This window comes from Excalfactoria chinensis, chromosome 1, assembly GCF_039878825.1.
Source record: "Excalfactoria chinensis isolate bCotChi1 chromosome 1, bCotChi1.hap2, whole genome shotgun sequence".
In the NCBI taxonomy this organism is placed as follows: Eukaryota; Metazoa; Chordata; class Aves; order Galliformes; family Phasianidae; genus Excalfactoria; species Excalfactoria chinensis.
The window spans coordinates 34346774-34364949 of record NC_092825.1 but is presented as its reverse complement, the minus strand read 5'-3'; the positions used below and the strand labels follow the sequence as shown (position 1 = coordinate 34364949).

The 18176-nt window shown below is 37.9% G+C and overlaps 1 protein-coding gene across 1 annotated transcript in view; it reads right to left on the bottom strand.

Moving 5' to 3' along the window:
* LGR5 (leucine rich repeat containing G protein-coupled receptor 5) overlaps window positions 1–18176 on the bottom strand; it is an 83926-nt gene that overhangs the window by 53109 nt on the left and 12641 nt on the right. The gene's annotated exons all lie outside the window — the stretch shown is intronic.

Genomic DNA, 18176 nt, shown 5'->3' with positions numbered 1-18176 from the left:
GTTCCACAGTAGTTCCTGGCACAGGAAACAACCAGCCATATCAGCTCTGTCAGAGCTCATTCAGGCTATGGTTCAGGCTACATTTCATACAATAAGTGCTTATTCTGTAGGTGTTCCTTCATTTTTTCCATTGTCTTCCCCATGCCCAATACTATCATTACAATTGAATTACGTTAGGAATAAAAACTGTAAACAGACTGCATAATAAAATTCTACATGGAAGATAAACCTTACACAACTATGTCAAAATTACTATAGATGCTGTTAAATTAAAAATATCAGAGGATGGCATATTTTATGCAATGTTATGTGATCATTTTAATAAAACAGTATAAACGTATATACTTGAAAGCACACTTACAGGTTCTAGTGGCCTTGGATTGTATTTGAATAACTTTATTTCTTCCAGCTGTTGATAGCTTATAAGGTAAATAAGTTATCTGTACTTTCATGGGTAGGCATACTATTCGTATTCGTATTCGTATTCGTATTCCTATTCCTATTCCTATTCCTATTCCTATTCCATCCACTTTCTATTATTCACAGTCTGTTTCATATTATAGAATACATGTTTTTAGTCAGCATTGTTAATTTCGATGTTTGATCTTTTTCTGAATCTAAAAATGTGTAATTTAAAAACACTTCATGTTGAGATTAAGAAATAAAGGAAATGTGGTAATACTTCACAACAATTATCAAATCACTGTTGGTAAGGTCCCTCTGCACCCACTTCAAAATTAAAGTATAATTTCAGAAATGTACTTACAAGATCTATTCTTTACTGTAATACTTTATCACCTAATTCTTCCATACAGTTTAGCAGGTTATTAGCCTTTCGTTTTGATAAATGCTCAAAGGATTTATTCTGGCAGAGGAACAAATACATGGATTTATACGGCAAAAGCAAAACTTGCTCAGTGAATCATATATTACTGAATATGAAGACAACAATGGCATTTTAACCTGGTTTTCATAAAGGGATTTCAACATTTGTTCTAATGGGTTTTTGTAAACGTACCAAAACACATTTTAGAAACAAAAAGCCAAAGATAATGGAAGGTGAGAGTGACTCTTCTTCAAATTGCCAAGTATTTAGGGCACTCTACAAACAGCATTAATCAATGCTCAGGATGACTGATCAGGAAAATATGAAGTCTATTTTTATAGTACATTAATTTATATTAGTAGTAAGCCGGACTTGTCTGATATCCCCAGGACCCCATATCTCTGAACTCCTGTTCTATACTTGATAACACATTTCATATGCAGTCTGCAGACCAGACTCACTCTATTATCTGTAGAGGACCAGAACAAAACACCACTTTGGTTACACGCTTTGATGCAAAATCAGAAGAACAACAACACACAATTTAATTAAAAGCATCTTTAAAACCTATAGGTGGATTTACACAAAGCACCACTCATGCCTACTTCTTGGTCTCCAGACAAGTTCATCAAGCATTGATGAATATCAATGGGGGCAATTATTTCTGCAAAGAGTATTTCAGAGACATTGCTTCATATGCATTTCCATATCATATGCCACTGTGTCAGACTGCCCCTCTGCTGCCTTCTGTCACACAGCACAACATGTAGTGGGATATCGGTGGGAAGATTCAACCTGTATTGCCATACTACTAACATTTACCTCTGATGTCAGGGACCAACATAATAAAATAGGAGGCATTACTTTCAGAGCAGACATCATGTGTCTGTATAAGTACGTATATTTTTAACATTTTTCTTACAAACCAAAATTATTTCCAGATTTGATAAATAATGCCTTTCCAAGCTCATTTATACACACTGCTAACTAATATACTGCTGCAGTTCATGTTGTCAGTGTTTTATTGTTGCAGCCTTAATGGTTTCAGAATCTCAGAAAGACTACTACAAGGAGAGGTAATATCTTCTGATTATGCTGATACAGCTGGAAATACTTATAAACTTTCAAACAGAAGAATAAAAAACCTCTGCTTTTCCCAACTTACCAGCTGACTGATTAGATGACATTATTTCACCCGTAAAAACCTTACATCACTTGCACTGGCACAGCAGTAATTTATCTGCACTTATAGTTCCTAGATTCAGAGTACTCTTTTGGGTCAGAATCACCATGGATGCATTTCATCCAATTTCATTTGCTGAAGGAACTAAGGAACTTAGAAGTCTCATGATCTGAAGCTACTTCTGGAGTGATGCTAAGAGAAGCGAGACAAGTACAAAGCATTAATGCAATGCAACCAATCATATCTCATGTAAGGATCACACCGTAAAGTCTCAGCTGCTGAGCTGAAATTCTTCATAGTTTTCCAAAGACAAAGAAAGGAGGTTCTCAGCTAACTTGCTAGCCTTTGGACCATACTGCCAAAAAGACCTATCTACGATGAGGTTTATGGCCACTAGATAGATCTGAAGCTACTAGATAGATCAAGCACAGCTAATCGTCAGGAAGAGCAAGGTGGTAAATTGGAGGCTTATGTGACTATACGAGGTGCCTTTCAAATGCAATGAGTTCTTTTCAAAAAGCACATCAAACAGGTTTTCTGATTTCTCCTGTCAAAATCAGTAATTTGCTCTTACTAGAAAACAGAAGGAGATTAAACATGGCTTGTACATTGGGGTTTGCATTGTAATGTTGAGAAAATATTAAAATCAAGGTACTAAGTCTCTTAACCATTCCCAGTGAAACTATTCTGTTTCTGTATCAAATCTGTTTCCCCATTTGCCGTGTGTGCTTGTGCATACATACTCAGCAGAAGTGAAACAGTTGAAATTGCAATCAATTCTTATCCAACTTAGTAGTCTTACAAGCTCCTGTGATGAAAAACTTAAAATTATTAACGTGTTGAAAAATCTATAATGAGTTGATGGAAACAACCTTTCCTATATTCCACCATCAAAGTACCTGAAGACTACACTGATGCTGGTAAGGAACTGCACTGTTTAAAGTGCATGCTGAGTTTTAAAATGCCCCTATTGTATATCAATAGTATCAGATCAACATATGTGAAAATTAAGCTCAGCATGAGCTTAAGAACTGCGCTAGAAAGACAGTAGGTTATTTTGAATAGTCAAATGAACATATCATCACTTTTCCCATTAGTATTCCTGCAGCCTATTTCCAACTGCTGATTCTAAAAGCAACATACCAGCAAATGATAATTCCATCTTTTCAGGAGATAAAAAGATTTGCTTCAATGACTGCATTGGCAACATGGCTCATTATAATGATATCTTAATTATACTTCATACCAATCAATCATCAGCTGTGTCTCTGGTGACTTGAGAAAGGTATCCTACCTGTCATTTAATTGTCAGGTGCTTCTGCAGCAGATTATTTTTTTGAAGAGCAGAAAATACTGCAATCTGCAACCCACATCTATCTTTTATTTTTTTCTTTTCTTGGTGATGCTATGAACAAACTACGAGCATTTGCAAAACAGAGCTCAGAAGGGTAAATATACAGGTCTTTCTCCCCACCCAGTTTTGTTGTCTACGCATACATAAGCTGGAAAAAAAATATGCAGTTATCATCTTAAAGTGAGTAGTTCACAGTAAACTCTCCAAAGCCAGTAAAACAAGTTAAGTGAACTAGTTGTTAACATATAACAGTAGGGTCTGGAGGCCAAGTTACTAACCTGTTATTAGCTATTATTACAAGAGATGTTTCAGGGACTATTCACCTTGGAATCAGTTTTCCACATTGTTCTTCTGCTCTTTAAAGGAGAACAAAAATCCATCTTCGGACATATGCGAGGTTTCTATTGGCTTCCACCAACCTATTCATCTATTACTAGGTTACACTTCTATTATACTAAGTGGTACAAACTTCTCTACCCATCACAGGGCTAATATAATAATCCAGGATGAAAGACAGTGAATTTTGTAGTCTATAATTTTTTAACAGCTGTAGTCTAATTTTTAAAAAATGATCAAGCCTTACTATTATGATTGCTAGTTATGCTTTTCCCTAGGCCTGCCTTGCCCCAACAAGATGTATTAATAATTATTTTCATGGCAATCTTTGAAAGAGAAAGCACTCACATAAAAATACTGACAATAGTCTGAATACATCGAGTTCCTACCAGCTGAGCGCAGCTTCTAAAGTTAGGCCATTTCCTTAATCCATTTACATTTTGGACACTATCATATACATAGTGATTCAATACAAAATGAAAAGGAGTGAGAATTACTATCTCTTTTCCCTCACTATGTCTATCTTTTTTACTGCAGTGTACTCGGTTTCACTGTTGGCAGAACACTTTACCAGCTCTGCTGTTTGATGGAGGAATATGCTAGCTATTAAGTGCTTGTTGTCTGTCTACTGCCACAATTGCTTCTTTATGTAGATTAAAAACAACTCCATCTGCTACAGTTACTTAAAACAGATAAATCTTGCAAACACCGCACTAGTAGTTTCCATTTCTTAAAATATATTCCTATAGTATTTCTTCATTCAAGGGTCTCCATATATAAATAGGTGAATAATTATCATTGCTTTACAGAAGGGAAACTAAGACATCTAATGGTGAAGTGATGTGCTGTCAGACAAATGTAGTTGTATGCCACCGAGGAATCAAACATCAGGGATATGATTTAGCAGAGGTTTGTTGTTGTTTTCTAAGAGACAGACTACTGGTTAGGCTGCGGTTGGACCTGATGATCTTCAAGGTTTTTTCCAACCTGAGTAATTCTATGATTCTATGATTCTATGATTTGTGCAGTGCCCTTTCCATTAGATCACCAATGCACCTCAAAGCATTCCCACAGTACTCTTCCAAATGGGGATGCATGAGCTGTCAACAGCTTCACAAAATGGCTACACAAAACTATGACCATATTTTCAGTCTGATGGTTCTGGATTATACAGTCTTTCAAAATCAACTTGCAAACTGGTATGCATGTGTTTCCATGTTTAACACACCCATGAAGAGAAGCACAGGGAGGAGCCATAAATGTTGTGTGCACTTCCTAGCAGTTAAAGTATGACATTTCTTCTCAAAACGAGCTGCTAACTGCACCTGTGGTTCTTTGAAGGCCTCCATCGCAAAACTATGATTAAGATGTGAATTGCCACCACATGGTTTACATTTGAAGCAGCAAACATTTTATTCAGAAAAATCTTCCAGATCATATCAGAACAGAGCTTGCGGTGACAGTGTGTGTGTTGGCACCCCTCCATGAGCTTTGTGCTAATGTTTGGGGCCAGTTTTTCCTCTGACCCTCAGCACTTAGCTTCCCTTTCTTCTGCACACCAGTGGTATGACTTCCAGCAGTGCATTTTGCTTAAAAATGATGGAACCTCTTCAATTCTAAATAGATACCTATGGGAAGGATCTTATAGAGGGCTTGAACTTACAGAAGCATCAAAGGGAAGGTCAGGAGTGCTCTGTCTGCACCTCTTCTCTGCTGCTGGGTGAATGCTGAGTAACAGATCCAGGCAAATCATCTTGATAGGTTGTGGCTGGATTCAACACAAACTAACAGAACTGATGAAACTCTGCAGTCAAAATCTGAACTTCCTGACACCTGTCACTGGATTCCTCTAATATCATAGAAAGTAAAATTGTTTATCACCGAAGCATCTCTGTACCAACCTCATTTTAACTAGCATGCATTATTCCTGAATGTGGTAGGCAATTTTGTCATATAAACAGCCATCAAAGGCTTGCTTAAATCTAGACTGCAGAACATTTGTAAAGCAAACAGTACGTGCATGATTAATCTTTTCAGGAAACAATTTTGCCATTCAGTTTATCCAAGACTCCAGCAGAGGGAGCAGGGCAGAGCAAACAATTAAGGTCAAAAAGAAAGTAAAGATCAAAGATCAGATCAAACAAACACAGTGCTGAATTAATCTGACAAGTACCTGACATTTTATTTTAGGTACAACGATTCTGGTGCTGTGCTTTTCTTGTGTATCAAATTCACAAAGCTCCCTAGGTGAAATTACCCACGTACTTTCAAAGCTGATTCATGGCTCTTCGCTTGGCATTGAAGACTCAGTCTGGTAAGTAATAATTAGCAGGATAAGTTACAAGAACATTCCAACATGTCAATCATATACTGTACTTAACTCATATAATTTACAGCTTAAATATCTAAAGGAATATTTTATAGCACAGGAGCCAGCAGGAGCAATTAAAAGAGGCTTGAATAGAATTCCTCTTCCTCCCATGCCCACAGATTGCATTAGCATGATTTTACTTTGTGAGTTATTACTTGTTTGTGCTGCACTAATTCAAATAGATTATATGAGTTCTGCAGACACTATTTATCTTGTTCAAATGCTGAAGACAATACACAACAGGTTTTATTGCAATTTATGAAGAAGTCTACTACAGTGTTTGTTCTGTTTTTTGTCATTACCTATTTGTTTATCAGGTACTGTTTATCTTGTTTTTGATGAAGGACAGCACAGTTAACTTCAGAAAAGTTATGTGTTAGAAGTGACCAAGTCTAGGAAAAAGTACTGGGGTCTCTCTTAGTTCCATAATATTTTCTGCAACTCTACATTTTGCTTATTTTTGCAACTATTTGATACAACAATGCCAAAATTTTGATATCTTTTCTTCCCCTAAAGTGACATATTCATTTATTTCAGAAAAAGTAGGCACAACTTCCTTTTAAGGTTTGTCATTTCATCCCTCAGAATTCCTTGAAGTTATTCCTAACTTACGACTACTGATATGAGAGGGTCTACAAAGCACAGAATACTTCCCTTACTGGCCCGCTACACCTTGTCAGCATCAGAAAGGAATTCAGAAGACACCTGAATATAGACAGACTCGAAATACAGGTCTAAAGCCATAAAGGAAGCCATAGGCCACACAGCCTATGGACCCCCTACCAAGATGAGTAACACACAGCATAGATCACAATATACAAATCAATTTTAAAACTCATTTTCATCAAAACATCCAGTACAACTACAGGGAGGCTGCTGAGAGTAGAAATGAATTAGGATCAGCCTGATTTCACTCATGACAAGATACATTCTAAAATAACTTCTGCTGGTGTTAATTTGCCCCAACTCTATTCCATAGCACAGCTCTGAAGATTTAACTATTGAACAGCTCTGACAGGACCTACTGCAAATGCATTTTAGCTGTGAGCCTGAGTATCCAGAAATTTGTGCTGCATTTGGAGCAGGAAATACACATGCTACATTGCCCATGTGCTGAGAGCCCCAGGTACAGGTGAGTGAGCTAGGGCTGGAGCTGGAAGCTATTTTAATCATGGGGGGTGCTCTCAAACAGGCTAATTATTCCTGATAGAGGAATAACTCTGCCCAACGTTATTTTCTGTGAGGTACAATAGCAGATGTATTTGATATAAACTTGGTACTCCTTAATCAGTTTTAGCTTGGTAAAGGAAATGGCCAAATCTACATTCAGCCATGCCAAGGGTTCTCTTTCATCCTAATTGCACTGTTACTTTTACCATACTTCAGTTGAAATTTGTGTATTTGAAGAGTTATCTAAAAGTTTCATCAGAGTAAATGATGCTACGCCATATCACAACTACTAGTCTGAATTATTCACATGACCATATTTGCACTGTTGCTTAGCTGAAATAATTATTTACAGAAGCTTCTCTTTATTGCGTGGACAATCCAATGGGTGCCATATTACCTGCACACTCTTTCAGTTGCCTTTCTTACCAGAATAATCACTCCTGATCTCTTCCTATCCCATCGCTGCCCTTTCTTTTTAAGGATGTTTTTGAATCAAAGTTGCATCTGATCTAGATTAAAACAAATCCAACAGGGAAATAAAGACTTTTAACACAAATCAATTCTCTGATCTGGTTCATTGCATTGCTGCTCTTGCCACCACAAAAAAATGTACAGAGGAGAAACAAATGAGGGAGCTGAAGCGGAACATTTTCTCATTTGGCCATGTTGGCTTAGGGGTGGTCTTATACTTTGGATGTAAATACTCTCAATATTCTTTCAGTATACAAAGCCGTGCATTTTTTTATGCACACATTTCCCTTCCTAACAGAACCATCTCCTGTCAGACAACCTCTTACAACACCTTCCACAGAGCTCTGTGCAATCACAGAACTGCCAGATTTGTCACTAGCAAACTGAACACCAAAAGTTATAGCTTTCTTTTTTTTCCTTTTATTTTTCTTACAAAGACACCACACTTTAAAATACTGCATTTCTCCATCAAGTTATGTTTGTTTGTTTTTTCCTGAAATGCTCAAAATTCTCTCATCATCAGATACTTCCACACGGGCTGGTATAAAATACTCTGACCATAAATAGACATCAAATCCTTAATGCTAGACAGACATCATCCATACCTGGTCCACACACGTTGTTTGCTTCTAACTGAACATCTGTACTTCATGTCAGCAGATACCTGAAGTAGCTGTAAGGAATTCAGTTCATGGAACAGGGCTGAGTACAAACTCACTATGCCAAGGAGAAAGCTCCAGTAGAGACCTCACTTTTTCAGGCCAGAGCTGGCATGCATATCCATATGTTGTTATATCAGCACAATCATCAGGGAAAAGGGCTGCACTGCTTTTTTTTTTTTTTTTATGAACATGTCTCTTCAGATAATTTCCTTACCTTTTCCATAACTTAAATAACTAGAACCAGAGCTGTACATGCAAAATGGATGCAGGCAAAATACTTCACAACTATTTCTTCTGAGATCAGCTTGACTAACACCTAGTTTGAGTGGAGCTGGCAGACCGTGATTCAGACTAAGTGATTCCTGTTTCCTTCCTTTTATTTGCAGTGTTTATACAATCTACTGTTTGGCAACCTCATTTCAAGGCCAGTGACCCACCACTTCTTGTGATTGTTACAATGATCTGCAGAAAATCTCTTCACGATAATGGGCACTGTTCAGCTACAGCCACTGCTATGTCTTAGTTCAAGTATCAAATACCAGTCTGGGGTCTTCCTGGAGATAACACAAAGCAATATTATAAGACATCAGTAGGCAAAACAAACCTTTAACAAATGTAAACCAGCAAGAGTTTTCTAGCAACAGCTGGCAGCAGAGCCATATGCATGCACACAGGTATGTATATGACATAAGTGTGTTCCCTATACTGCACCTGTCTGTTCTGCTCTTTTCTGAACACGAAATGAACTTTCCAAGATCTCGGTTCTTTTTTCTAGCAGTTCCAAATGCCATAAAAATGCTGTAAAGAATCAGTCGTCCTATTATTTACATGACTTACAACTTACAGTACAGCAAATCAATGTCAGCACTGCAGCAGAGCCTGGGGGCAAACACCTGGCTCCACTGATGCTGGGAGCAGAGCTCCCACTGACACTCATGGGAGCAGGACATCTTCCTGCGGTGTCTCGTGCCAGCTTCTACCAACAGGCAGTACTGCATAGTCATGGAAGTCATGCAACAGCACATCTCTGCCTGGAGTAGTGATAGGAGCACTGCTGGGTTCGCTAGGAAGATTGCTACCATTTTTTTTTTCTCTCTTTTTTTTTATTTTAATTTTTTTTTTTTCTAGCCCTTTTATTTTATCATTTCTAAAATCTGTTGAATTAAAGATGGAATGGTAAGGAGAGAGAGGTCCAATAATAGCTGCTGAAAATCAATATTATTGTTTTCTCCAAGTAAGAGGATTCAGAAAATGTAAAGATGTAGTTTATCTCAGTTTATTTTACTTCATACTGTTCACCAATAAATCCTTTATTTCCTTCATTTATTTATTCTCCTTGTAATGGCTGCTTCAGTTACTTGGGTACTTGTATTTTAACTCTTCATCTATTTCCAAAGCAATCTGTTGGTTCTGGTTGCCTTTCCTTTCCTCCTCCTCACAAGCCTTTCCTTGACTTTTGTCTCATGTAAGGTTCAGCTTTCCAGTCAGCTCTACCAGGAGTACAGAAAGTCCACTCATAATGTTCTATACTATGATAGTCTTTTAGGTGTGAAGAAGTAACATTTTGGAACTAAAGGCTCAGCCTCTATGATGCTTTGGGAGATCTTCTCAAGGCTTAATTTACCCTGTGATGGTCAAGTTGCACAAGTGACCACAACACTGTCTATCTCCTCTGTGGCAGCAACTTTTCCCTACAAGGCGAGAAAAAGGATGCCAGCTTGAGGATGACACAGGTGATAGTGAAATATAGGACAGCAATAAAGTCAAAGCATTTGCAAAGCAGAAACAGATGTTGAAACACAGATGCTATCCTATTGCCCGCATTCTCCCAAGCCCAGTCAGCCTGGCCTTCTCTCCAAGGAGTGTTTAGGGTTGGTGGGACTCAGACTGGTGCAGACAGGTCTGTGTCCCACAGACCTGGTACACAAAGAGACTACCCCAGCCCACAGGCTGGTGCGAAGACTTGCTAGGTGAGGGATTCCCCTCTCAGTCATGGTTTTGGTATTTGGATGGCAACACTTTCACACACTTGCAGTAGACTGAAGATGATGGCAGTGCATGGCTCTACATGCATTAACACATTGCTATTAAGAGGACCACAGGCTCTGGCAAGTTCTTTTTTCTTTTGTAGCTTTATTAAGTTCTTCAGAATTTTCACAATCTTCAGAATTTTCATCCTGAGGATCCAGCACAATGCACAAAAAACAACAACCCAAGACTTCATGCTATTCTGATCTTAAATTAAAACCCCTTTAACAAAAACATGGTAGTCAAAGGTCTTTTTAATTTTTTTTTACTAACCTGGTCCCATAATGAACATTTTTTAATAAAGACATGTGGTTTGTAAATGAGCTTTTAAATAACCAGAGAAAAGAATAGACATAGAAATGTGTTTTAAAATGTCTGTGGAAAAAGAAGACAGGGCATTATTTTAAGTAATTAAAATCAAAGCTCTGATGATTTGTCTTGTCACATGTATAATGTATGAGGATACTTTTATTTAAAAGTCAGAGTTAGAGAAGGAAATGGTGAAATGGTAGCATTGATAGCCAATGCTATATGGCAGACGGTCTTTTCTGGGCAATTTTTCAATTCAATAAAATTTTCAAACTTGTATTTCACCATTTGCAGCTCACATATTAAAAATCTATTAGCAGAAAGCCTATTGAAAAGCTAACCGTGAGCACAAGAGACTTTTTCTAGAAACACTCCTATTCAGTTCTCATGGCTGAACAAAAGCAGATTGGCACATTTGGTTATATACAAACGCCCTTGAAAGGGACCTTCCCCCCCTTTCCCATAGCCACGCGTTTCAGGCTCTATATGCTGAAGGAAGGCAGTGAAAGGTTTGGAGGGGTGGGGAGACCAAGGGCTTCCACCGAGATCCTTCAAAGTCCTCGTCTTCTATAGTGGGAAGATTTCCCTCTAAATCCCTTTCAATAGCATATTGATGGCTTTGAAAGCTTAAATGGCATTTGTCAACCATCAGTAAATCTTGAAAACTGTTTCTGCAAATAGCCCAACTCTGAGTCTCAGCTTTTCCCATTAATCTGTACATAAGGCCACTGAAGACTTTTTCAGAGCCTAGATAATGCCTGGATTAAAAGGTCCATTCAGAAGGGAAAACTTTAGCATTCACCTTGTGTACATAGCCATTTCACCAGTGGTATTCATGGGTTGTTATTTCAACTCTGCATTTGTCCTGCAAACAAGACATTTTGCCACAAAGACTTGGTAGAGACATTCTTTAGTGAATTACTGAAACCTAGCCCCTCTATTTGTCATGGCTTGTTATTTTTATCAAGTGTAATCAGTTCAAATAGTAACCCCACTGACAACTTTACAATTACATTACTATTTTAAGAGTGGAAGGTATGTTTCTTCTAATTCAACAATGAAACAGATTAAAGCACAACCTGATTGCTTCATCTAATGAAACAGTTTAACTTTTCCCTTAATCAGAAGATTTTTTGTTTGTTTGTTTGAAGTAAAAGTAAAGACAGAACTCTGTAATAATTGTAGCTCAACACTCTCACTTTCTAATATTTAATAAAAACTTTATGCATTTGCAAAGTTTAATTACACACACACTTCTATTTCAGTTGTTGTATGACCTATTAATGTTGGTGCTATATAATTTCTGATTTTTTTGTTTTATTTTTTGCATTTTGCAAACTGTAAGTGATACCAGTTTGAATGATACAAAGCATCTAATTATTATTACTATTAAAATAATCAAGATAAACTGTTTTTGCACCACAGAAAATAAGAAAAACAGAACCAAAATTGGCCAGTGACATAATGCCAGGCAGATTGCTTAATATTAAATTAAAAAACAAAAGAGAAAACACATCCCTGCCAAGTTTCTTCTGGTCCAGATAGATCTCAGCATCTGAACAAATAGATCCACCATAATGGATCATTTACTGTGAGTGACAAGAATACTCAAACTAGGAATCGGTGAAATTCGCTGGACAGCCCTTACAAGGATACCCAGAGATCACCCAGAGATCACCGTTCTCTGACATAAGGGAAAATCATAATCAAATTTACATATGCAAATTTGCAACTTCATATATACATGCGCAACTTCAGCCTGGAGAAGAGGAGGTTCAGCGGAGACCTCATTGCTTTCTATAACTTCCTGAAGGGAGGTTGTGGTGAGCTGGGGGTCAGCCTCTTCTTTTGTGTCATTAGTGATGGGACCAGAGGGAATGGTTTCAAGCTACAGCAGGGGAGATTCAAGCTGGACATTAGGAAGTATTACTTCTCAGAAAGGGTGGTCAGGCACTGAAATGGACTGCCCAGGGAGGTGGTGGAGTCACCGACCCTGGGGGCGTTCAAGGAAAGACTGGATGTTGTGTTGAGGGACATGGTTTAGTGGGAGTGGTAATAGGTGAACGGTTGGACTGGATGATCTTTTAGGTCTTTTCCAACCTTGGTGATTCTATGAATTTACATGAACCGTACCTGAACGGCAGTTCTTGTATCATCTTCTTTTGTTTAACTTATTATCAACCTATGCGGACAAGTGCCCCCCACTTTTTTTGCTACCAGCTGAAGAGACTTCATACTTTTAAGTATGAGCTGCAGCATGAATGTGGCCAAGCAGATCATCCATGCTCAGTCCAACTTACTGCAAAACTAATCTGAAGTGTGCCACGCCGCCTAAGCAGCAGGGTTTTTCCAAAACAAAACTGGCACCTCTCCATACTCCAGGTTACTGTATTAATAATATCACAATAATTTATCTTGAAGATTTCTGGAGGAACTGTGCCACTGGTATCTTGGCTGATTAAATGTAAACTGCGACAGATTTTTATCTCTGAGCTCCTCCGTGAGGTGCCTTAGGGTATCCTGTCTGTCTTCCAAATACTTTCCACACCACAGGGGATGTGCTTCCTGCACAGATTATTTCTTTTTTACCCCATGGGGATACGTCAGACAACCTGAGGTACCTTAGCTTGCATGAGTTAAGTATGTGTGAGCAGCTAAATACTGCATTAAAGAACAGAGAAACAATCTAGTTAGCTAAATATAGAGCCATCTGAAATAGCCTAAGTTATGTGAGATATCCATGATGGCATGGCAAACAGAACATTACGATCTACAACAAGACCCACTACCTTTTGAAGACACAGTTGAAGATCAGGCAGGATATCCTAGGGCAAATCAAGTGCTATAGTTACTTATGTTTTGGCAATTACACTGAATTCTGAGATTGAGATTCACACTGTCCTGCCAGGTAAGGTTAGACTCAGTGTTTTGCTGATGGTTTCCAGGTGGTCAGAACACAGGCTGAGTTCACACCTCTTTCTAAAAAATCTGGGTAGATGTTATTTCAAATGTGTGTTGAATCCTTTGGGACTAGGAATGAGTGCTATCACAGAAGAGTGAAGTGTTCCTTGTAAAACTTTGTCTGTACCACTACGAGAGCTGGATTGCCAGACTGCCATGAGAATGTTATTTAAAAAAAACTTGGCTTTTTAATGGAAGAAGGATGAGTTTCATAACAAAGGCCAGTGTTTTCCTCTTGTAGGAGTCGCAGATCCTTTTATTTCCTCAGTTTTATTCCAAATAGGCCCACGGCTGAGGAAGCTAACTCCTCTGCAGCTCAGAAAAAGAGAAAAGGCAACCTCATCCTTCCTCTGATTTGTGGATAAAGAGCTGTAGGTATCTGCATTCTAGCTTGCATTGTACAGAAAATGTGATGTAACTTAAAGTTCTGAGACACAATTGCTACCTCTTCTCCTGGAAGGGCCAGTAGTGCTTCAATGAATGTATCTACATTTTGTTGCAATTCTTCCATCAGTTTTTATTGTTGGGACCATGTTCTCACATTCAAACTAACATAGCTTTTGCAGCTGACATCACATAGGTCAGGATACAAGTACTGCAGATGTTTACAATGCCAACATTTTGTAGGAGATAAAAAGTCAACCAGTTTATGAATGACATCATACAGAAATACACTTCCCCCCCCCCCAAACACTATTCAGTGCATCTTGCTGGCAGGGGAAATTAATTTTCCAAACTCAGTCTTTAAAGGATATTATTTTTTTTTAATAGGAGCGTCTTTGAGACAGAACATATGCCCCATTTTTTCTACCCACACCATAAAATGGTTTCCCATTCATCACAAATAGCTGTTTTTGTTTTTTTTCTTTCCCTGGAAAAGCTTTTATAGAGCCTACCTCTGTATTTTAACTGTACCTGACACAGTGGATCCACAATCCTGATTATGACTGTGGACTGCAATATAACTGAAACACAAATGATAAATAGAATCCTTATGCTTATCTGACTTTTAAATGTAACTTTCAGTATATAAAGATGTAGGTGGATGGAATTATTAAGCAGACTGGCTGCAGTTGCCTGCTGAACTACTCGATTCTGAAAAACGGGGAAGCCTGGGGGAAGATGTGATCCCTAACCTTCCTTTAGTACAGTTATATAATTTTTCTCTGCATTATTATTACATAGCACGAAAGTATATGTGCAAATGCGAGGCTCTGAGGTTCATCTTGGACCTGCATGGAAAGGGTATTTTAAACTCCAATAACCTCCACAAAATACCTTCTATATACTTGTAAGACACATTAGTGAAAGTGAGATAGCTGAACACTGAACAGAGCAGTTCAATAATTTCTTCTAAGTCACATGTGATGGGCAATTTAGAGATCTGCTTACAATAGTAGATGTGTTACAGACAGAATGTCAGACTGTTGATTGGCAGCAAGCTTCCAAAATGACAGGCACATATATTCTTTGAAGGCTTCTTAGTATAGTACTAGTTAGGCTGGTTAGTAGGCATTTCCAGAACAATCTTCATTTTAAAGACAGGGATTAAAAGTGGAAGATTTTGTAACCCATGGACTTCAGTAACGTTGTATGAGTGAAAACTGTTTGTCTGGGTAAAGACTGCAGGACTGTGCCCTGGCATTTCATGCTGATTGCATGTTAATGGTTTTGGAGTGAAAGTTAATCTCTTTCAGGGCATCTTGAATTATACTTAAATAGAATAGTTGAAGCCAAGGAGAAGAAGAATAACATTTCCCAGAAAACCTAGCTGAGTTCTGCCATACCACATGCACGTGCTGGGTTGACAGCCACAGCGAGGCCTGCAGAGCTGCTACCTACCTGAATCAGGAATCAAGATGTCCAGTAATTTGGGTTAGGCTATGGCTTTTTTGCTTTCACTTTGTGGGATTAAAAACCCTCATTTGTAAGTCTTATGTCAGCAGCAGATCCAACCTTTAATTAACCACTGAATTATTCTTCAATGACTATGGAGAAAGACACCAAAATACCTTGGGAAATCAAACAGCATCCTTAGAGAATGACAGACGCACTGTTTATGAGGGATAATTCTTTCCCATAAAGGAGAACAGAATCTAAATATTCCAAAACTCAAGTTAAACTGATCTTCAGAAACTATTAGCTGCACAGCGCTATAGATCACAGTGTACAATGATACCCTGGCCCACAAAACCACCTTAATCAGGGCCTCTCTCTTATGGCACCATCCTATTTTCAAGGAACAATGATTTCAAATGAGCCGAAAAGATGTACTTTGCTCCCACCATTACAATTTCTGCTCTTCCTTTCTTCACCCTTTTCAAAAACATGAAAGCATTGGATTGCTAATTACTTTTATCCAGCCTATAGGAAAATTAGTTTATCTTCCCGATCAAAGCAAATTAGGCAGATCATGGCTGATTAGAATGCAACAGTAAAATCTCCATACTTTCTATTCCACCCCCTTTTCTCTCAGAAATGGGGCCTGTGTCAAATATGTAGGTATTTCCCACGGCCGGTCTGGACTCTGTTTCCAACAGGCTCTGAGGCTGGGACAATGGTTCTTACACAGACACTGAAGTTCTTTAGTTCAGTCATTGTGCACGGAAAGAACTGGTAACCCCTCTGCTAGCATTTGATGAAACATCTAGATTTACATATTTCCCTAATTGCATTTTTTGAATGTGAGTGAGATTTATCTGACCAGAGTTAAATGCTTCCTTTATTCTACCACCCAAAATACAAATCTACGCACTGCAGGCAGAGTTGCATTTGCTTCTGATCCCATCACTTCAATTTTGGTGAAGCACTGTCTACCTTTACTTCTCATAGCACAACCTAAAGAATGACTTGGCTGGATGCTTTCAAGGTGCCTGCTACATTACATTGCAAAACTGGATGTTACTCCGTCTAAGTAATTGCTTTAAGCAGCACTTCCTACCATTCAAGTATCTTACGATTCACTTTTTGCCTTTCATAACTAGTCTCCCTTCAACTTGTGTTCTATGGCTTTAACACATGAAAGCCAAGCTATACCGCTACTTTATTTATAACCAATTACTATAAATTAACAGTAAATCTCACATTTAGCTCCATTTAAACATCACTATGCAGCTGCCCATTTGAAAATAAAATGGTTGCCTTCTTTCACTTCAGTGGGCACAATACAAAACATCCATTGAGCTATTCCTTTATTGCAGCTGCCAATGCCCAGCCGACTTTTAACAAACCAACCAAGCGGAATAACAATGCAGCTGCAACATTTTATGGTATTTCTGTTAGTTCTCTTTTGAGACTGAAGGTGTTAATTAGGAATCAAAGAATACAACCCTGCCAGCTTTCTTTCACAAGCTATGCACTGGCCACTGCAGTTTTCAGAAGAAAAATAAATCTAATAAAGGGACAAAAATGTTGTTTGTCACACCAGTAACGTGTATTTAAGACCCTTTGATCACGAGCTTTTTATGTAGTCTTGTCAGACAGGCTGAAAATATTTTTTCCTCTCTTTTCTCCTTTCTTTAGGCTTTTCTGAATGCTGATTCTAGGGTTGTCTGGCAAGGTGAAAAACCCGATAGGCTCTGGAATGCTCTACAGGTTAAAATGGCTTTGCTTTGCAAGCCAGCCTTAAATCAGAGCAAATCAAATCAAAACTGTTCATTTTTTTTTTGATTCAAGTGTAAATTGTTAGAAACATAGATGATCTGTTCATATTACACAGCTTACTAGTTCCATCTGTCATGTAGTATTTCAAGCACTTTAATGGCTGCGTGTGTTTAACATAAATGTATCAATTATTTTGTGGAATCTCATTTTAAATTCTCAAACGTGAGAGTTTGCTGGAAGTTGTAAAATATCCATTACATGCATTTTTTTTTCATGTGTACCATAAGATACACGTATGCTATATTTTATTTACACTTACTAACTGTAATCGTATTAGAGTATCATATATTCAAAGGCAGCAGCATGAAGTCATTACCTTTAATCTTTAGTCAAAGTTAAAACCTTAAAATAGGTTTATGAAGTTAGCACAACTGAGAATTAGTCAAGCTTGCTAGCTTACGCAGCAAGAGCTTTCACTCTTGCCAAAATCGTGCCAAAATCCATTAATCCTGCCAGAGAATGGCAGAAAGAAGCTCTGCTTGTTGGTTTAATAATAATGAAATGTACATGCTCTTCAGACTACCTGCAGAGTCTTCTGAACTGCAAAACAAATAAAGTCAATTTTAAGAAATACTTTTTGTAACAGAATATATAGCAGTTTTCTTTGCTTTAAACACTTTGTAGGAGAGCCAAAGCTACAAAATACAGCTTTGCTCATCTTGTTAGACTTCTAATGCAAATCCTTATCATGTTATATATATTAAATATATATAAAATGTGATTACAAAATGTATTTGGTACAAGCTTGATTTATACGCTTTGTTTCCTGATATAGCTATGCACATTCTCTTCCGGTTCCATCAGCACAGAATCTCCTCATTCAAAAGCAGAAGAAACCAAAA